Source organism: Staurois parvus, unplaced genomic scaffold (assembly GCF_062004578.1).
Source record: "Staurois parvus isolate SC_StPar_1 unplaced genomic scaffold, SC_StPar_1.0 ptg002197l, whole genome shotgun sequence".
Classification (NCBI taxonomy): domain Eukaryota; kingdom Metazoa; phylum Chordata; class Amphibia; order Anura; family Ranidae; genus Staurois; species Staurois parvus.
This window is the reverse complement of record NW_028319993.1, coordinates 169,786-193,198: the sequence shown is the minus strand read 5'-3', so window position 1 is coordinate 193,198 and position 23,413 is coordinate 169,786. Positions and strand designations below refer to the sequence as shown.

At 41.7% G+C, this 23,413-nt stretch overlaps 1 protein-coding gene across 1 annotated transcript in view; it reads right to left on the bottom strand.

Annotated features, from left to right (window-relative positions):
* Positions 1–23,413, bottom strand: part of LOC149431625 (aquaporin-4-like) — a 53,774-nt gene that overhangs the window by 16,659 nt on the left and 13,702 nt on the right. The gene's annotated exons all lie outside the window — the stretch shown is intronic.

The window sequence follows — 23,413 nt, the reverse complement described above, 5'->3', positions numbered from 1 at the left end:
TTTGTTCCAGGAAAGTGTCTCTCTCATGCAGTACTGAAATCAGAGGGTCAGCATGACTGCCAAGTAACTAGGATTTTCAGATGGAGAAGCCAACCCTAACAATCCCCATATGTTTTTGATTACAGGTTTCCTTTAAAGCTGAAGGAATATCTTATGTGCCCTAAATAATGAAAGTAAAATTTTGAATTTGTAGCCTTCTACGAGAACATTTTACTCTAATGGATGGAGCACAACACTCAGCCAAGAAAGTAAAGTTCTAAAGTTGGAAGACAAATCCCCCCCACCCTTTTAAAATGCTGTGGGCAGTGCTACCAAGGGAATTCAGTTTGGGGGCACCATGGAATATTTATCACAATAAAACACACAAGCATGAAATATGTACAGAACTACTGATTCATTTCCAAGTTCCGGTTAAATATAGATGAATTTGTGTTTTTTTTTTTAATCTTGGACACATATCAACACTGTGTTTGTACTGGCAGCGCTTTGATTAATACTTCAGATACTGAAAAACTCAATATTAGACCAGAGTGTGAATCAAGATGGAACTATTCCAGACTGTTTTTAAAACTTTGATGAATAAATCTGTGAATGTTAATAAATAAATAGATGTTTACCAATGTTAATGTGCTATTAAACAGTTTGCCATCTGAATATTTTAGCAATCTGTCCTTTTTCACTCCAGCGTAAACATAATAAACTATGGCTCAAAAAAGAATAGGTATTGAAAGCTAAATATAATATAATAGCTTATATGTTCAGCATAAAAAAAAACATGTTAAAGTCTGATCTTAGTCAAAAAGGATTTTTATAGTATCTTATAGGAAGCGGGACCTGTGCTGAGTGAAATATGCTGTCATTGCTTACCAACCTTTTGAATATGCTACTTACCTGGTGGTCCCTGACATCAATATTTTGTGATCCACTGACCAGTAACATTTATGAAGTCAATAAAATCAGAGTGACAAAAGAACTGCTGGCCTGAATACTTATTCTAGGTAAGTGATTCTGAAACCAGGGGTCAGCATGGCAGACAGGCATCTAGCATTTTCAGAATGAAGGGCCAGAAATAACAGCCTCATATTTCTCTTAGTATAGGTTTCCTTTATATGTCTTAGTTAAACTGCAGCAAACGTTATACCTTTATATCTCTTATATTGTAAGCTCCAAGGAGCAGGGCCTTCCTAGCCCTCTTGTATTGAACTGTATTGTTGCTGTATTGTCTCCTGTTATATTGTAAAGCGCTGAGCAAACTGTTGGCGCTATATAAACCCTGAATAATAATAATAATAATACCTCTAACTTACTTGACATTTATTTATTCTGTCATTATCTATATTCTTCTAATGCCCTCCACTTTTTACTAAGTGTTGCAACCAGTACATATGCAGTCTCCTAGCATACAGAAGCTGGAGATCTCACTAATCTAATTAACAGCTTGCCAAACTCGAAAGTGACAGAAACCAAAGAAGAGAAACAGTAGAAGGAAAGCTGGAAGCTCATTGTTTTTTTTATGCTAATCCCAACTGCAACAGAAACATAGAAAATTATAGATGCTATATCTAATAATCAACACATTTAAAAGAATAGTAAAAAAGGGGAGATTCAATTTAATGTGACCCTGTGATGGAGAAAACAATGTACAAAGCAATACTGTATTACTGATCACATTCGGTAAAATTTTTTGATGAGGATTTCAGAGTCAGAATAAGAATGAGATTTGTTTTGCTAGTGAACTGGAATATCTCTTTGAACTGGTAGAGTAATCCAATGAAATGTTTCAGTTCCAGTGATTTCAGCAGACATATAAAGAAGTAGTATTTCCTTATTAGGTGATGTCACACAGGGAAATTAATGTAGATATAAAGTTTATGGACTGCAAAGAAAGACTTAAATAGTTGGTCCTCCTAGAAATTATATGTTAGTTTGAATGACCATTTGGAAACTTGGGCACTGCCCGAGGGCCCGGGGTCAGTAGGGGGCCCCATGAGATGCCCCTGGTACCTTTTTCTTAGGCTTTTTTGAGTTTGGGCAAAGACACAGGGGCCCCATGATCCCCTATTGCCCGGGGGCCCCATGAGTTGTCAGTCCGCCCCTGGTTAGATGGAACCTGGTGGCTGAAATGAGCTTGTTATACTGTATTTCTTAAATTCTCCAACAGTAAATCTTTCTGCCATAAATCCTGGTTCTGTTTCTGTCTGTCTTGGGTGCTTCCACCCTATTTATATGATCCAGGACCTTCTGCTGAATTCTTCATAATGCAAAATAAATACAAAAATAATCAACAGTGAGGTACCTTTTTTAATAGTTACTGCAGTTGTGCAAGCCAAGGTAGAGTTACCTCACCAATACAGTCCCTAAGGCTAGGTTCACATCTGTGCGGGTGGTACCGCTGGGGATCTGCATGAAGATCCGTGCACCTGCACCAACCGCAGAGAGGAATGCGGACCCGTGGGCGGGTGCCATTAGTTCTAATAGAATTCATGTGTTTGGTGGAAATTGGCTAGTGTCAGGACAGAATGCAAACCCTTGATTAGGCAGCAAATAGAAAGAGACAATGCAGGCTTTTCTTGCAATAAAAATTGGAGTATATTATCTGAGAAAAATAAGCTACAAATATTGTTCAGTGGCTGGACAGTATGTAAGCAGTTTGGTTAGGCCGCAATATAAAAGAGAGAGATGAGATAGGTTATATTCTGAAACAAACATTCATTTGTATTATTTAAGAGACAATGACAACACAGATTGTACAATGGCCACACAGTATGAAAGAAGTTTGCTTAGACCACAATACAAAAGGAAGAGTCAAGGCACGTTTTGTTTTGCAATAAACAATGAGACACTGGCCACAAACATTAGAAATTTGGTAGCTGAGGTCCAGCCACAGAAACATTGTGTGGCATCTTTACAGTTCTGCAACAACAGATTAGTCCAGAAGAGGTAGCAGGGGCTCTTAATGGTGGTGGTGTTATTTACATTTTCTGGGTTGGATTACAATAAAAAAGTTAGTTTGTAGCATTAGCAGCAGGGATTTTATAGTTATGGATAAACCAAGACTGGTTAAAGAATATTCAGGGTATAACATGTAACATGTATCATGTTATGAATGCACCGGCCCCTGCTCCCCCCAATCCCCCACTTTGACAGCTAATGGGGGTTCTTCTTCCCCCCAAAAGCTGTCAAATTAAAAAAAAAGTGACCGTGTGGGGCTCCACCCACCTGGCCATGTCACTCATTAACAGTCTTCTGTGAACGAGAAACTACAAGTCCCGACAGCCTTAGCAGCTGTCAGATTGAAGTACTCAATGAGCTACCACTGCACTGTGAACACTGTGGTAGTTTATTGATTTTTCCTGTCAGTATATCTGCTTGCCTGTACATCGCATACGTGCAAGCAGGTACACTGGCAGACCTGCAGGAGACCTGCATGGCACCAGTGATCAAGTGATCACTGCTGCAATGGTTTACAGGCTCCTGTAACAAAAAATAATAAATGCAAATTTTTCTTACCTGCAAAAATTGAAATGTGCATTTCTTATTTTTTAGCAAAAGGTGACTTACCCTTTATTTTAAAAAAAGACAGCCGGTCTACACTGTTGGGAGATAGGTGGATTTACCTCTTCTTCATAATAACAACTTTTAATGCACCAAAGGTTTTTTTAGACAGCACACTGGCTACAGGGCAATCCAGAAACTCCAGCACATACTTTGCAAGCTCTGGCCAGTGGTCCTATATTCCATGGGGTTGTTATACTTGAGAGTGTCTGAATCAGCCCTGAACCTTATGTAGTTAGGTATAATGTGGTTCAGACATTATCCATGAATGCTGCCTGCAGCCAGGCCTGACCACTGTAGTTTGAAAAACTCAGAAAAGTGGTGCAGAGGAAGCCGCTGACACCTCTGCCCTCCTATTAGGGATGAGAGTACAGGAAGCATGTTGTCATCAGTAAGAATAAGCTTGGGTTTGGTCTGAACCCATGTTTGGCTATGTCTGGAAGCCTGCAGCCTAGGCATTCAATGTGGCCATATTAGGTCAATGATGTCATTGTTGGTAGGTGTAGTTTTTACTACAACCAGTAGGTGGTGCCCTGCTGCACTGGAGATGGAGTGGAATTTTAGGGAAATGATGTTCCCTTGCAGCCTCTGTAGGTGTCAGCAGGGGGAGTAGCTGTCTGATTGGACACTACAAATCCCAGTAACCTTCCGTGGCAATCTTGATTGGGGTAGTGTCCTGCTTGGTTTGATGTGCATTTACAAGTGGATAGTGTAAGGAGGGGAGCCACGCTTTTCAGGGCCAGAGAATTATCCTTAGGGCAAGGATCGGCGGAACCGAAGTGGAGGGTAGCGGTTCGTGTTTCTATATAGGAAAAGGACATAGCTATACCAAGATAGCCGTGCTGCAGTCAATGCTTACACCTGTTAGTAGAAAAAGACACAAACCGAGACGTTTCTGAGAACCGCATGGAGACAGGAAGATAGAGGAGTGGCACCCTAGGAGAGGAGATTTATTCCATAATATATGTCGCATTCCATGGATTTCTTGTAACAGGAGTTCGTAACAAGCAGGTTCCAAAGTAGGTGAACCGCAAGCTTTAATAGCCTAATTGCAGGCTACCTATGAGGTGAGCGCATATCTTCACTTGAGGGAGGAGTCACAAGCAGTCACCGATTTTATGCCATTTGAAGATCTTTTCAGCACAAAGTCACTTTTTGGGACATTTATTATATATTATATATAATTATATTTTATATATTTATATTACTTAATTTTTTATTTTTTTATATATTTGTTTATTTATTTATCATTGCCCCATGTACACTGGTTATTTGAGTTGATTCAAAAGATTCACAAGTATAAGTATCTATGTTTATTAATACACATTTTTTAATATATATTGATTGAAGGATTGAGAGCGCAACACTATATATATTTTTATTTCACGTTTTTCACATTGGTAGTTATGTGTTAGAGGTTTGCGATCCAACATATAGATTGTTTATATATATTATTTGGTCTTCTGGCTCGCAAGATTTCTTTCAAATATTAGGGATAACACTATATTCCTCATCTTCCAACTAGAGGATTTGTTTAGCTTTCCAAAGTGCCCCTTGTGCCACCACCCTGCTCATCAGTCATTCCTCCTTCAGATGCCATCCCAGTAATGTAGGCCTTGCCACCCTGTGTTGCTGAAGATATACTGCTGCATTCCTGTGTTCAAAGACTGCTACTGCCGGTATCAGATGGTGCAGTTATATGGCTTTCTCAACCATGTGCCAAAGAGTATTGGAGCAGTACATGACTGGGAACTGCGCTGAGCCTGTGTGGAGTAACAATCATACTGGATCACACAGTGTTACTGAGCATATCACTACATGTGTTACCTACCTCAGTTGCCAACAGCAATAATGGCTAGTGCTAGTGCTTGCCATCTGCCATCATTCTTGTTGTCCTTTAAACCTACAATTTACTAAATACAACCTTGCCTGGACTTTGGAAAAGGAAAAATGTAGCAAAGAGTGATTGTATCATTAATCCCTGCCTTGTTGCAGCTCACTGTTTTCCTTACCTCTTAAACAGGTGTCAAAATGTTGCATACATTCTAAATAGAGAAGTGTGGGTTTTTATTTATTCCAAATTATACACTGCTCAAAAAAATTAAATGACAACTTTTTAATCAGAGTATAGCATCAAGCCAATTAAACTCTTGGGATATTGATCTGGTCAGTTAAATAGCAGAGGGGGTTATTTATCAGTTTCAGCTGCTTTGGTGTTAATGAAATTAATAACAGGTGCACTAGATGGGCAACTATGAGACGACCCTCAAAACAGGAAGGGTTTTACAGGTGGAGGCCACTGACATTTTTTTCCTTACTCATCTTTTCTGACTGTTTTTCACTAGTTTTGCATTTGGCTAGGGTCAGTGTCACTACTGGTAGCATGAGGCAATACCTGGATCCTATAAAGGTTGCACAGGCAGTCCAACTCCTCCAGGATGGCGCATCAATATTTGCCATTGCCAGAAGGATTGAGTGTCTCCCAACACAATCTCAAGAGCATGTTGGAGATTCCAGGAGACAGGCAGTTACTTTAGGAGAGCTACACAGGGCCATAGAAGGTTCTTAACCCATTAGCAGGACCGGCATCTGCTCCTTTGTGCAAGAAGGAACAGGATGAGCACTGCCAGAGCCCTACAAAATGACCTCCAGTAGGCCACTGGTGTGAATGTCTATGACCAAACAATCAGAAACTGACTTCATGAGGGTGGACAGATGGTCCGACGTCCTCTAGTGGGCCTTGTGCTCACTGCCTGGCACCATATAGCTTAATTGGAATTTGCCATTGAAACCAGAGTTGGCAGGTCCGCCGCTGGTGCCCTGTGCTTTTCACAGATGAGATCAGGTGCACCCTGAGCACATGTGACAGATGTGAAAGGGTCCTGAGAAGCCATGGAGAACGTTATGCTGCTTGTAACAGCGTTCAGCATGACTGCTTTGGTGGTGGGTCAGTGATGGTCTGGGGAGGCATATCCATGGAAGGCCGCACAGACCTCTACAGGCTAGACAATGGCACCCTGACTGCCATTAGGTATCAGGATGAAATCCTTGGACCCATTGTCAGACCCTACGCTGTTGCAGTGGGTCCTGGGTTCCTCCTGGTGCACAGCAATGCCCGGCCTCATATGGCAAGAGTATGCAGGCAGTTCCTGGAAGATAAAGGAATTGATACCATTGAATGGCCCCCACGCTTGCCTTACCTAAATCCAATAGAACTCCTCTGAGATATCATGTTTCGGTCCATCCGACGCCGCCAGGTTGCATCTCAAACTATCCAGGAGCTCAGTGATGCTCTGGTCCAGATCTAGGAAGAAATACCCCAGGACACCATCCGTCATCTCTTTAGGAGCATGCATACAAGCACTTGGGGGCCATACAAACTACTGAGTACCATTTTAAGTTTCTGCAATGAAATTTCAGCAAAATGGACTAGCCTGCTGCATCATTTTTTCACTTTGATTTTTGGGGTGTCTTTGAATTCAGTCCTCTGTAGGTTGATAACTTTTCTTTCCATCAAACAATGGGGCATCATTACGTTCCTAACACATTGCCCAGTCCATATCATTATAGGTATCCAGCATGATATGTTTCCCCATTGAGATCTGATGTGTTTTCAAAGTGTTCCTTTATTTTTTTGAGCAGTGTACATACCTAGGTGGATGCAGCATTATCCAATGCTGCATCTGTCCCCTGCCAGCTCTAAGGGTGACAGCTCAGTGATCACATGAGCTCTCACTACTGCTGTGGGCAGAGAGCAGTGACTGTTAGTCTCTGCTGTCTGCTCTTCCCCCGCCATGCTCACTGGAGAGTTGGGTTGTGGAGGGGGAGGGAGTGTCTGGCTCAGGCTCTCAGTACCTTATTGAGAGGCTCATCCAGGTGCCACTCCAGACTTTGGGATGGATCCCAACTTTAAAGTTGGGATCTTCCCCCAGCCTGGACCGTCTGAGTGACATCAGCTGACAGTGGGCTTTAGCCTGCTGTTAGCTGAAAAGGGGTCAGAGGAGTGCTGAAGGAACTGAACTCCTGTGATCCACAGGAGAAGTACAGCCAAAAAAGCTTTGGCTGTACTTCTCCTTTAATGATGAATACAGGGAGAACCCCAGCTCCCCAGAGCCTGTCAATATACAGTAATCACAGAGGTATACACTGATGCATGATGATGATGATGCAATATTGAGTTTCAGCATGTGGGGTTTCACAGATGAGGTGGTTGGCAGGTAGCACCCGTTGGTGCTGTAATTCTGTCAGGAGAATACTGGCTGAATACAGCCACTGAAATGGCCACAGATCCTCTTGGCCTGACAAGGGAACTCATGGAATCCGGTCTAAATCATGATGAGCCAGTGCGCTATCAGTATAAGAATATCTGTCAGGCAGGGTGCATGTGTGATTTTTATCTAGGTGAAGGGTGGCCAGCTGGGTAGTGCCATTATCACAAACATTATAATACAAAATCCTCTTGCGCTCTTATGTAAGGCAGTAATGGAAAAAATATATGGCACACACCAAATATTCAGCAGCTGCTAACATCCAATCCTATACCAAACAGATGATACTCACATACATATAAATAAATGATGTAGCGCTTAAACATAGACAAAGTATGATAAAGTGATCACCAAGTGAAATAACTAAATCCTCATTCCTAGCATAAGCCTTGGAATAGTGAAGCAATCCACATGTGCAGGAACAAATAAAAAGTCCTTTCTCCACACAAGCACTGCAAACAGTACACACGGGAAAGTCCAGTAATCCGTGTCACATTCCTCTTAAGCATGCAAAACAAAGGAATGTGTATGAACCCACACACCCTCGAATGTGATCCAGGAATGGCTAGAATGGCCTCTCACCTCCCACCTGCGACCCTGCAGGGCCACAGCGCTTTATATAAAATACCACCACCAGAACTAGGATGGGCTCCTCACGATGTAACTTGAAGATGTTTCTACAGGACACAGCTTCCACCTCTCTCTGATATCCTTGCAGGCCAATGAGCCAGATAAATCCCAGCTCAGATCCCCATAAGACAAAAAAAAATATCCTCCATAGTGCAGACCGTTTATTAAAACATATAAAAGCAATGAAAACACACTCACATGGGCAGAGTTTCATATAGCGTTTTTCCCCATATGCTGGGTGTAGGCATAGACCTCAAGGGTGTTCAAAGATGGCGCCACGCCCGAAGTGCGTCACCACGTAGAACCGTCGACGCGTTGCGTCACGTGACCTCGTGACTTCATCAGGACTAACGTGATTGGTCTATCACACTTCCTTAAATAGACCTGGATTAGCACCAATGGGAAACCCATTGGGTGGGATCACGGCAACCATATTCCTGTAGCCCGTTATTAGCAACCGCAACACACAGGATACAGGACATTATATACCCGGGACTGGATAGAAATATATCAAAAATTGCTGAAACCAGTCAGTAAATGTCCCGGATTCTAAAAACCATATTCAAAGCCCCCCAGACGAGTCCTCATTAGATTGCCTACTGCCAGCCCAGTACCACCTGTAAAATAACACTTTATTTCATTAAAAACATAGACAGTATATATAGGACACCATATATAATATGTCCTGGTGACTATAGTCAATCCTTAGATCCAAAATAAGATCTATTGGATATATCGAAGAAAAATGTATATATATGGCCCCAAACAACAATTTAGAATGACATAACAATATAAAACCCGTAAAAAAAGTAAAAACACATAAAATGATAAAAATAATTGACCACCTATAGGCGTATGCACATCACCCCTCATATTTACAGATAATATGACGAAAAAAATTCTGAATTGATAATACACCAAATAATAATGGTACATACGAAAGGTCAAAAATAAATAGATAGTACAGATATAATATCAGCATTAAAACAATAGATAAATTCAATAGTCGCTGATAAAACAATTTAAATCAAATTCAATATTTAATCCTTTCGGTACCTGTGTATCCATAATAAAAATCCACTTCGACTCTGTCTGACTCAATACTCTGACCTTGTGACTCCCTCTCCAGTGTCTGCGATATTTCTCCACTCCCCAAAAGGAGAGACTAGCCGGGTCTTTATTGTGATATTGCAAAAAATGTTTAGAGACACTATGTTTCGGAAAGCCCTTTCGGATATTTTGGACATGTTCTCTAAGTCTAACCCATAATGGCCTTTTCGTCCGTCCTACATATTGGAGGCCGCAACCGCATTGCAACACGTATACTACCCCCTCCATCCTGCAGGATATAAAATCCTTAATCTGAAATTCTTTTTGGTTACTGGTAGAAATAAAGGACTTACGTCTGGGGTTAGGGGCTTTAATAGCTCGACATGCGTAGCACATTTTACAAGGAAAAAACCCCTTTTGATCTAAAAACGTAGCTTTTTTATTATTGGGTGGATCCAAAACATTGTGTACTAGTGTGGATCTCAATGTGGGGGCTTTCCTATATATAAATTTAGGGACTGATGGTAACATTTTACACAATACAGGGTCAGTGAGTAAAATCGACCAATGTTTTTTAAAAACATTCTCTATCTTCCTATAATTAACCGTGAAGTCTAACACAATTGCCAATTGATTATCAAATTCCATGGTGTTTTGCTTGTCCACTAGAAGACGGCTCCTATCCATATCTCCTACTTCAATGATTTTGCTTTGTATAATATCTCTTTGGTATCCTTTATCAACAAACCTCTCTTCCATAATTTCAGCCTGCTTCAGGAACTCTTCCTTTGCAGTGCAATTCCTCCTTAGTCTAATCAGCTGACCTTTGGGGATGTTCAGAAGCCATGGGGGGTAATGGCAACTATCCAATGGGATGTAACCGTTACGATCTACTTTCTTAAAGAAAGTTTTTGTACACAACTTCCCCTCATGTATATACACACATAGGTCCAAAAAATTAATTGATACCTGATTAACCTCCCATGAAAATTTTATATTCCGGTTATTAATATTCAACTGATTAAGGAATAACAGTAGATCATCTTCTGTACCATCCCAGACGATGAACACATCGTCGATGTATCTCTTGTACAGGATTAATTGCTGTGGGGGTTGATGGTATACCGCCTCCTCCTCCCAGTGGGCCATAAAGAGATTGGCCACACTGGGAGCAAATCGCGCCCCCATAGCCACACCCCTGGTTTGTTTATAGAATACATTTCTATACCAAAAATAGTTGTGAGATAGGCAATAGTCCAAACATTCTGTAATATATCTCCTCTGCGTCCAATTAAATTGACTCCTCTGTTGGGGCTTCTCCGGCCTGGACTGAATTCCGCCCTGTCCCTCCACAAAAAATCCCTATCGGGATATTCATGTCTCAAAGGCTCAAAAGAAATGGAAATGCATCTAAGTGATGAGACCACATACTCAGCCCTACCAAAGGATCCTACTAATTTATATAAAAAAGACCTTATGAAGCTTATTATTCCTCCAACCTTTAGTTAGTAACACTAAGGCCTATTTGAGAGATACCAAGCATCTCATACAGGTGCTGGACAACATAAAAGGGAGTAATCAAATGTTTTTTGCGAGCGCTGATGTATCGGCCTTATACACAATAATTAACCATGAAGATGCAGTCAATTCAGTCAATTGGGGTCTGAGAAAGTTCAGTCAATTTAATTGGACGCAGAGGAGATATATTACAGAATGTTTGGACTATTGCCTATCTCACAACTATTTTTGGTATAGAAATGTATTCTATAAACAAACCAGGGGTGTGGCTATGGGGGCGCGATTTGCTCCCAGTGTGGCCAATCTCTTTATGGCCCACTGGGAGGAGGAGGCGGTATACCATCAACCCCCACAGCAATTAATCCTGTACAAGAGATACATCGACGATGTGTTCATCGTCTGGGATGGTACAGAAGATGATCTACTGTTATTCCTTAATCAGTTGAATATTAATAACCGGAATATAAAATTTTCATGGGAGGTTAATCAGGTATCAATTAATTTTTTGGACCTATGTGTGTATATACATGAGGGGAAGTTGTGTACAAAAACTTTCTTTAAGAAAGTAGATCGTAACGGTTACATCCCATTGGATAGTTGCCATTACCCCCCATGGCTTCTGAACATCCCCAAAGGTCAGCTGATTAGACTAAGGAGGAATTGCACTGCAAAGGAAGAGTTCCTGAAGCAGGCTGAAATTATGGAAGAGAGGTTTGTTGATAAAGGATACCAAAGAGATATTATACAAAGCAAAATCATTGAAGTAGGAGATATGGATAGGAGCCGTCTTCTAGTGGACAAGCAAAACACCATGGAATTTGATAATCAATTGGCAATTGTGTTAGACTTCACGGTTAATTATAGGAAGATAGAGAATGTTTTTAAAAAACATTGGTCGATTTTACTCACTGACCCTGTATTGTGTAAAATGTTACCATCAGTCCCTAAATTTATATATAGGAAAGCCCCCACATTGAGATCCACACTAGTACACAATGTTTTGGATCCACCCAATAATAAAAAAGCTACGTTTTTAGATCAAAAGGGGTTTTTTCCTTGTAAAATGTGCTACGCATGTCGAGCTATTAAAGCCCCTAACCCCAGACGTAAGTCCTTTATTTCTACCAGTAACCAAAAAGAATTTCAGATTAAGGATTTTATATCCTGCAGGATGGAGGGGGTAGTATACGTGTTGCAATGCGGTTGCGGCCTCCAATATGTAGGACGGACGAAAAGGCCATTATGGGTTAGACTTAGAGAACATGTCCAAAATATCCGAAAGGGCTTTCCGAAACATAGTGTCTCTAAACATTTTTTGCAATATCACAATAAAGACCCGGCTAGTCTCTCCTTTTGGGGAGTGGAGAAATATCGCAGACACTGGAGAGGGAGTCACAAGGTCAGAGTATTGAGTCAGACAGAGTCGAAGTGGATTTTTATTATGGATACACAGGTACCGAAAGGATTAAATATTGAATTTGATTTAAATTGTTTTATCAGCGACTATTGAATTTATCTATTGTTTTAATGCTGATATTATATCTGTACTATCTATTTATTTTTGACCTTTCGTATGTACCATTATTATTTGGTGTATTATCAATTCAGAATTTTTTTCGTCATATTATCTGTAAATATGAGGGGTGATGTGCATACGCCTATAGGTGGTCAATTATTTTTATCATTTTATGTGTTTTTACTTTTTTTACGGGTTTTATATTGTTATGTCATTCTAAATTGTTGTTTGGGGCCATATATATACATTTTTCTTCGATATATCCAATAGATCTTATTTTGGATCTAAGGATTGACTATAGTCACCAGGACATATTATATATGGTGTCCTATATATACTGTCTATGTTTTTAATGAAATAAAGTGTTATTTTACAGGTGGTACTGGGCTGGCAGTAGGCAATCTAATGAGGACTCGTCTGGGGGGCTTTGAATATGGTTTTTAGAATCCGGGACATTTACTGACTGGTTTCAGCAATTTTTGATATATTTCTATCCAGTCCCGGGTATATAATGTCCTGTATCCTGTGTGTTGCGGTTGCTAATAACGGGCTACAGGAATATGGCTGCCGTGATCCCGCCCAATGGGTTTCCCATTGGTGCTAATCCAGGTCTATTTAAGGAAGTGTGATAGACCAATCACATTAGTCCTGATGAAGTCACGAGGTCACGTGACGCAACGCGTCAACGGTTCTACGTGGTGACGCACTTCCGGCGTGGCGCCATCTTTGAACACCCTTGAGGTCTATGCCTACACCCAGCATATGGGGAAAAACGCTATATGAAACTCTGCCCATGTGAGTGTGTTTTCATTGCTTTTATATGTTTTAATAAACGGTCTGCACTATGGAGGATATTTTTTTTTGTCTTATGGGGATCTGAGCTGGGATTTATCTGGCTCATTGGCCTGCAAGGATATCAAAGAGAGGTGGAAGCTGTGTCCTGTAGAAACATCTTCAAGTTACATCGTGAGGAGCCCATCCTAGTTCTGGTGGTGGTATTTTATATAAAGCGCTGTGGCCCTGCAGGGTCGCAGGTTGGAGGTGAGAGGCCATTCTAGCCATTCCTGGATCACATTCGAGGGTGTGTGGGTTCATACACATTCCTTTGTTTTGCATGCTTAAGAGGAATGTGACACGGATTACTGGACTTTCCCGTGTGTACTTAAAGTGTCTTGCGAGCCAGAAAACAAAAAAAGGTCTCCCTAATATACAACATAAAATATATGTCCTCTATATAGTCGGATCGCAAACATCTAACACATAACTACCAATGTGAAAAAAATGTGAATAAAATCCTATAATGTTGCGCTCCCAAAACACTCCAATTTATATATGGAATCACTTTATCTATGTCCTAAGAACCATATGCAGAAAAAATAAAAAAAATATATATAATAAATCAAATGACATAAAAAATATACTGAATTGATATTAAAAGAAACCTCTGTGATTATACTAAAATAAGACCTGTGATGAATATAACTCCACTTATAAAAAATTATTCAAATGATCATTGTGCATAAATAAATTAATAAATGCATATGTGAAAACAGTGTCCCATATAATAAAAGTGACTTTGTGCTGTTAATTAATCTTCAATCCATATTGCATGTGAATCCGTGACTGATTGTGAATCCTCCCATTAGTGCAGATGTACGCTCACCTCCTTCTCTGCCTATAATTAGGCTATATGCGCTTTTGGTTCTCCTCCTATGGAACCTACTTGACTAGGACTCCCTCCTTTGGAACAATGGATATCCGCCGCTATTAACATATGCTCTGGGATTGATCCCTTCTCCAGAGGATGCAACTCCTCTATACTCTCATCTCCATACGGCTCTCCACATAGGAAAAAGATCTCAACATGGTGTTTTATCCTTTATAAAGATTGGCTTTATTGACTCCAAGTATAACACTCACATGTGTTGTATTCAAAATCCGTATCACAATATGAACCGAGTCCTCCGCTGACTGTCAGAGGCATGCACCCGTGGTCCGGCAAATGAACTGACTCCCTCCGAGTGACGTTACAGTCCCACCCCTACGCGTTACGCCACTGGTCACGTGGCTTCATCAGGGGGATTCATCCATTCATAGATAAAGTGATTCCATATATAAATTGGAGTGTTTTGGGAGCGCAACATTATAGGATTTTATTTCCCGTGTGTACTGTTTGCAGTGCTTGTGTGGAGAAAGGACTTTTTATTTGTTCCTGCACATGTGGATTGCTTCACTATTCCAAGGCTTATGCTAGGAATGAGGATTTAGTTATTTCACTTGGTGATCACTTTATCATACTTTGTCTTTGTTTAAGCGCTACATCATTTATTTATATGTATGTGATTATCACAAACATTACCTGGCTGAAGATAGCATGGGATTTGCAACTTCAAAGCCTGGGCTGGTAGAGTTACCAACAGCTCTGGCTCCCTTTGGCTCCAGTCCCCCAGGCATATAACCTGCATCACAGCATGGCAGCATTTAGTCTGTCTGGGATATTGCATATGCTCTGGGACTCTTAGGGAAGGGGACACTTCTGGTTCAGGAGAGTCAGAAGATGAGGCCAGTAAGGAGGGAGGGCGAAGAGATCCCAGTCATATTTCCAGATCTTTGGTCATCACCATGGCCAGTATCAAACATGGCAGCAACATACCAAACTCAGCGTTCCCTGCTCACATAAATCCAGTCATATTAATACAGCTGGCATAGTCTTCAGTTATCTCTATCCCTGGTAACTACATTCAGTCTATTGTCCCAGCAGCCAGATGGGTTCTTCACCATCCAATACCCAAAGAACTCATCCTACACAAAATGTAAAGTGTTCAACATCGCTTAAAGTGGAGTTCCACCCAAAATTCTGCTTTACGGCCTCCTCCCCCACTTCTGGTTAAGAAATTACACTTTTGGGGAACGTGGGGGGGGGGGGGAGCAGGTACCTAATTTTGACAGGTACCCACTCCCACTTCCACTCCAACCCCCTAGATGATTGGAAGTTGAAGTTCTCCTTCCCCCTCCCTCTCCGCAGTCTTCTGGGACACATGACATGGCCCAGAAGACTATGGGACCATTCACATGTGCAGTTGGCACCTGTATCTGAAGCTGCAAGCTGTCACCCACAGTTAACCATTTCCCATCTGGTCCATGTAGATAAACGGCCAGACGGGATCACTGCCAAAGCGGGTGAACATTTATAAATGCCCCCCTGCATCCATTGCCGGTGTGCGCTCCCTTTGTGAGTTCCCGATTCATGTGATCACTGATTGGCCAATCAGTGATCACATGAATAGTAGTAAACTATTCACTTCCTGACACCATTGCTTACTACTTGTGAAATCTGTGAATGTTCACAGAGGTCACATGGTACAAGGCTATTTACAACAGTGACAATTTACGACATGTGACAGGGCCCTGATGAAGTCACATGTTAAGCGTGACAATACGCGTTGGTGGTGACGCACTTCCGGTCGGACGCCTTCTTTATTTACATTGGACACCCATGCAAGTACATCTGATCTGAGGGATCAAGTGTCTGCAGCCACCTTATGTGCCTGAAGAGGAGATCTGCTGCCCTGTGAGCCTGTGCTTGAATCTGTGCATAAGGGGAGGTCAGTGTGGAGAGCTGTGGAGGATTACCTACTATTAAGGGTCCATGTGTTAGTGATCCTGAAGGCCTTTTGACCCTGTGCGGGTCGCAAGAGGGAGGTGAGCGTGCAATTCAGCCATTTTTGGATATGCACATTTATCAGCACTTTTTTTTTTTTTCTTCTTCAAGAATTGCTGTGGACTTTATATATGGTTTTTTGTATATTGTCAGGTGTTTTACACCTCACGGGACTTTATGTATTTATTCATTTATTCATGTTTGTTTGCATGATCAGTTCTTAGTTTATGCGTTTATTGGGATGCACGTGTGTTTTGTGTTATATGGTGGGAACTGATTTTTAGTTCCGGTGGGAGGTTTTTTAGCACATTGAGTCCTGTTGTGACTTATTTGTTTGATTTGGAGCACTATTGGATCCCATTGGATTACTTGGGGCACCATTTATGTTATTTGGTCCTTTTAGGACCTCGTATTGACACTTGTCACATGTGAATATTTATGAGTTCTTTGGCACTATTTAATATTGTGTGTTTATGTTATTTGTGTCACTAATTTTGCACTGTTTCACTTATTCATTTATGTGTGAAGAATTTTTATGGTAGTAGCGCTGCATCATTTGTGTTTCATGTAGCAGAATACATTTTGGCCTAAATTTATGATGAAATTTTAGTTTTTTTGGATATTTCTTATGACCGAAATGAGAAAATATTGTTTTTTTTTAAAAAAAAATTTTCTTCAAAACTTTTCCTGGTTATAGCGCCAAAAATAAAAAGTGGACAGGTGATCAAATACCACCAAAAACTCTATTTGTGTGAAAAAAAGGACATAAATTACATTTATGTACCATATTGCATGACCGCGCAATTGTCCGGTAAACTAGTACAGCGCTGTATAGCAAAAAAATTGGCGTAAATTGCAGTATCTATACCATAGTTTGTAGACGCTATAACATACACACAAAGCAAGCAATATACACTTATTGGGATTTTTGTTTACCAGAAACATGTAGCAGAATACATTTTGGCCTAAATTTATAACTAACTTTGAGTTTACTATATATTTTTTATAGCTGAAAGTAAAAAATATCATTTTTCTTCAAAATTTTTAGACTTTTTTTTTTATAGTGTGAAAAATAAAAAGCGCACAGGTGATCAAATACCACCGAAAGAAAGCTCTATTTGTGTGAAAAAAGGACGTAAATTTCGTTTGGGTGCAGCATTGCATGACCGCGGAATTATCAGTTGAATTAGTGCAGCGCCGAGTAGCAAAAAGAGGGGGGTAAATCCTCAGGAGGGCAAGTGGTTAATATATTTTGGTCAAGCTTTATGAAGACAGATTATTTATTTGCAAAATTTTGTAAGCAAAACACTTTTTTTTCAAAATTTTGGGATTTTTTCATTTATATAGGAAAAAAAATTAAAATCCCAGTGGTGAATAAATACCACCAAAATCAAGTTTCATCTGTCTCAAAAAAATGCTAAAAAGTTCATATGGGTACAGTGTTGCATGACCGCGCAATTGTCATTCAAAGTGTGATAGCACTGAAAGCTGACAATTTGCCTGGACTGGAAGGGGGTGAAAGTGTCCAAACCTGAAGTGGTTAACATGTCAGAGCCAGGGACAGATGACAGGAGATGATCTGGCTGAGGCGAGTACACCGCTGGATAATGGGACAGGTAAGTGGCTGTTTATTAAAAGTCAGTAGCTACAGTTTTTGTAGCTGATGACTTTATTTTTACACAGGAAACTGGAGTTCCTCTTTAAGTCCAATGAGCTGAGAGTACTTCACTCATACAGCAAAGGTGATAAAATGTAACATCCTGACTCCATACTTTGTCAGAGTTTGTGTCTGTCTTTGTGGTAGCTTTGTGTATTATGATGTATTTTGCTATTTACTAATAGGTTAATGATGTTTTTTTTTCATTTTACCCTGGCTGAATCTCTGGCTGACAGCAAAGATGGGTCAATGGTCATTACGATGCCAACGGGGCTTTCTCCTTTCTCCTGTGATGCTGGGAGGTGGGGAAGGGTTTAGAGTCATATGTGACTGCCGTGATTGGCTGTCACGGCAGTCACATGATTGAAAAGCTCCCAACCGCAAGCAGCGATCGGGACCTTTCTGTGAGGCACTGGAAAATGTGCAAGGAGAGCGCAGGGCGAGCACTCTCAGCATATGTTTTGTTTACGTTGGGTACTCAAATATGCTGCCCCTCTTCGCCAAGGCCCAGCCACCGGGAGGCCACATATCTGCGTACACTCGGCGCCATGGAGTTAACAACCATCACCCCTAAGATGAAAACCCCTTAGTCTCCTGCCCACTTCCAAAAAATGCATGTAGCATGAAAATGCATGAAAAATGAGCACTGTCATACTTAGGGGCAGACTGACCATTTGGAAACACGGACACTGCCCGAGGGCCCAGGGTCAGTAGGGGGCCCCATGAGATGCCCCTGCTACCTTTTTCATAGGTTTTTTTGAGTTTGGGCAAGGACACAGAGGCCCCATGATCCCCTATTGCCCGGGGGCCCCATGAGTTGTCAGTCCGCCCCTGGTCATACTATAAAATTGCACTGAAAATCAGATCATGTTGCAGCTGCACTACTGTGAACCTAGTCTAAATGACAACACTAAACCAGAACATCAATGGAAAATTAAACAGAAATAAAGCAAGTCCAGTAAAGTACTGTATTTTAATTCATTTACAAACACATTTAAGTATATGTAGATGCAATATTCAAATAACTTATTTTATGAATTTAATCTATACTAGCTACTGAATTCAGAATTACAACATAAATGGTATTTCATATATTTATCAATAGAGGGCGCTTTAGGCTTAAGTATTAAAATTGCTTTTTAGAACAGCAACCATATTTCAGAAGTATTTGAAAAATGATCTGTAGCATTGTATCTTTGAACCATTTATGATGCTAACGTTACAGGTTAAGAAATGGAATGCCTGTGTATATTTATAAGTATAAATAAATGTGATTTTGCACGTTATTTAATGTTCTATACATTTTTTTGAATTTAGATGTTATATTGTGTAAGTGTATACAGTTCAGTGGGTTAGATGTTTTTGTATTCTTCAGATTTAAAGATTAACAATATGACTGGCCTTGTCAGAGTTGACTATTATGTTTTTTTTCCAAAGCTTTTTAGCTGAATTGGTTGCTGCCAAGTATAATTAACAATGTTTACTCGGAGATAGCATAATAGCTAGCATCTCTATCATAAAAAATGTTCAAAGTCAATGTCGCCGCTATCTATGCAGAAACATTGTTATACCATTTGTTCCTAAAACATCTGAAATTCATCATGACAAAGTTGTGCTGATTGGTAAGTCCTTTGAGGCAAATTATAAAAACATATATTTCTGCAAGAAAAAAATGTGCATTTATTATTTTTTCTCTCAGGAACATACAAAGTATTGTACCCACGATCAATGGTTTGCAGGTGCAATGTCAGGCTCCTTCAGACAAGCCCTCCTACTTTCTGCCTGTACCTTTCCTTTCTGTTAGGACTAGTTAACGCAGTAGGAAGGTGTTACTAAGCCCATTCGCAGTTCATTGAAAGTCAGAGGTGTCCCTAGAGTTGGTGTCACCCAGTGTGTTGACAAGTGGTGTCACCCCTCCAGAGAGGAAGGAGCTAAAGTCTGAAATTGGCTTCTTCAGCCTGAAACCGGCACATGCGCAGTTGTTTCAGGGGATACAAATCTTCACAGGAAACTCATTTTACCGCTACACTGGGGGCAGCTGTGACTGTGACGGGAATCCGGGATCACCCCAATAACTGGCCAGAACCTTCACAGAGCCCAGAAGCTCTGCTGGCATCCTGCTCCTGCACCCCTTGTGATGGTGTCCAGGGGCGGACTGACAACTCATGGGGCCCCCGGGCAATAGGGGATCATGGGGCCCCTGTGTCCTTGCCCAAACTCAAAAAAGCCTATGAAAAAGGTACCAAGGGCATCTCATGGGGCCCCCTAATGACCCCGGGCCCTCGGGCAGTGCCCGAGTTTCCAAATGGTCAGTCTGCCCCTGATGGTGTCACCCGCACCCCCCTAGGGGCGCCAATGAAAGTACAAATCTGTCTGACGTGGTGGAAGATGGGACTTGTAGTTTCCTTATTCACAGATCTGATTTGTGAGGGGGGAACCCCACACAGCCACACCAATGTTCAATATAGCAGGGGCTAGAGAGAGAGGAACCCCTGCCTGCTGTTATGAGGCAGGGTGAGGGTAACATAAGCTGGAACATGTTAAAATATACCCTAAATATAGGTGTAACATGTTTCAAAATGTAAAAGTATCCTTCAATGTATGAACCCTCACATTGTAAAACAACCCATTCAGTTTAAAAGGGGCTTAGAAAGGTGGGGGTGGAGACAGTGGGCAAGGGGGGGGGGGTATCAGCAGGAGGCAGAGCTGATGTTCCCAGTGAAGAACTGCTGAGCAGGGGAGCATATATCAGCACACGTCTCATCATTGAAGGACAGGCAGGCTATTTTCCCAGCACAGCCAGAAAACTGACCACATTGGGATGGATGTGCTTTTTATGCCTAGCAAGGCCAGTGTAAAGTAGGAAAGCAGGGAGACTGGCAGGAACACCAAGTATTTCATACAGAGGAAGAAAAACAAAGAGAACGGGATACGTTTTAGCACAAGTACATAATACAGCAGATATATACAGTATCAGGATTATGTAATGTTGGGGTAAGATCAGGGGCGGACTGACCATTCGAGCACTCGGGCACTGCCTGAGGGCCCGGGGTTAGTAGGGGGCCCCATGTGATGCCCCTGGTACCTTTTTTATAGGCTTTTTTGAGTGTGGGCAAGGACACAGGGGCCCCATGATCCCCTATTGCCTGGGGGCCCCATGAGTTGTCAGTCCGCCCCTGGGTAAGATATACTTTAAGAGTACATTAAGGCACATTTAGACTTGTGGTTGGGGGCAGTATAACTAGGCAACTGAGGAGCATTTTTACAACCCTCAACTTTCCCCCCTTAAGGTGCAAAGGCAGCTGGACAGGTCGGTAGCCCCATGAGTTGTCAGTCCGCCCCTGGTTGGTACTGTCACCAAACACAGCCTATTCAAGTGAATAGAGCTGCGCCACAACTGCCCTGCAACCAGAATGGTTGCATCGTGTTGGTGTGACATATACGGGGTTAAAACATATGGGGAAGAGGTAACCTATCACCTCCTCACCACCTGTCAATTGCCTCTGCAAAGCAATCCACTGGTATAGCAATAATAGCCTTAGAGGGTTACTAAACCTAGGACCCTGCACTCACTATATCTGGTCTCCTACAGTACACAGAACATGGAAATGCAATTATTTTAGTAAATATAAACGGCTAAATACCTTTTCTTATCAGCAGTTAGAGCAGTCTTGTGACTTCCATCAGTGTTCAGCAGAGCACTGGTTAAAGCTTGTAGAAGGAGTTTTCTCTAGGAGGATGCAGAACCCCTGACCTCTGTCTGGGCAGTGCTTACTGGCCCTGTGCTGATCACATGCACTCTCCCAAGAAAAAAAAAAACCTCTCTAGCACTACACACCAAACTGAGCATGTGCATTCTTCAGACAATATGTCTTATCAGGAGATAACAGGGGGACACTAGAAGAAGGGGAGGATCAGAGAAGTCAGGATCAAGCAGCATTTTTACACAATGCAGAGGATTAACCCCTTAGGTTCCACAGTGAGTATAACAAGCATGCTTTACTGCACATACAGACTGATTTTACTGTTGTGGGTTTAGTAACACTTTAAGGAGCCACCTTATTCCATGATGAATTTCAGTTTAAAGTGGTTGTAAATCTCAGACCTGAAATATGAACAAAGCATATCCTGCTATATTGTGTACTTGTCTCAATGAAGAGAACTCAGTGTCATTTCTTTCTGCTGCCTCGTTTCCTCTGCTATCTGAGTCAAGTTTTCCTAACAAAAGGTGACAGGGGAGGGACCTCCAGCACAGAGTAAAAACGGTGACAGGGGAGGGACCTCCAGCACACAGCCTTCCTCCCCAGCCAGTTACTGTGTAAGCCGTGTACCGGGGTGGGCTCCCCAGGATACAGTGAAGTCACGAAAGAGAAAAGCAACCCCAACACCAGCTTTTGCCACAACAGAATTTTACTTAGATGTGGCAAATAAGCACAACCACAAATGCTGGAAACATACAATAAATTTACATACACCCAGCCCAAAGGCTGAGACCCTTGTGCTGCACAGCACGGCGCCTTCTGATGGATGAAGGTAGAAGGTGTAGTAATTTACCTACTGGGGGGCACAAATAAGCTGCCACACCTTACCTGTTATTACCCTAAAGAGCAGGAATCAGTGTATGGGTGTATGGTATGGGCTAGCCTGCGGTGCAGCACAACAGCTTACAATCTTACACAAATCTATAGTATTCCCCCTCCCATAACTGGTCCTGTAGCACGTGCCTGAGTATTCCTTCTGAGCAAAACGCCAGTCTGGCTTGAGTTTGTAGGATTTTATCAGCTCTCCAATGTGAAATGTCACTTTAAGTTGTGGAGTCCTTCCAATAATCAGTAACAACACTTGTGGCCTGACACAAAAAGAGACCCTAAGTAACTAAATATAGGCCTGGACTCAGTCTCAAGGCGCCAACACTGAAATGAAGTGCGTGCACGATCTTACCGACCCGGGTCTGCTTTTTTCATCTGCTGGTGACTCTGAACAGGACAAATGTCTCTCCAACAAGCATGCGGTCTTGCCGTATATGTTGCTTAGTTCCTCTGCTCTCATCAGCCTTCCTGGCAGCAATTTCATCAGCATTCCTGGCAGCAATCTCATCAGCTTCCTGGCAGCAATCTCATCAGCATTCCTGGCAGCAATCTCTGGTTACTGAGGGACCCTTTCACACCTGGATGTCATCAGATTCTCAGCTCACGCGGCCCCTTATTCACCATGCTCCAAAACATGGCTTCTCTCTCTCCTTCCTGTTCTCTCCAACTCTGTGTGCAAAACCCCACCTCTTCATGAATATACAAATATCTATGCAGTCTGAGGCTGTTAGAAAAACAGTGACATCTTGTGGCTAAACCGCAGAATGTCAGTCAAAACATTAATTTTCTTCCACACAAACAGTGTTCAAACAATGAGAGCTGTTTCCCATCTCACAACTGGATTACAGGATTTTTTAGGGAGGAGCGCAAGTACTGATTTTTATTGGTAGGCGAGGAAGACATCCATTGCCCTGACCCCTCCAGCAGCCTCTCAAGACATGTCAGATGTCCCATGAGACTGCAGGACCA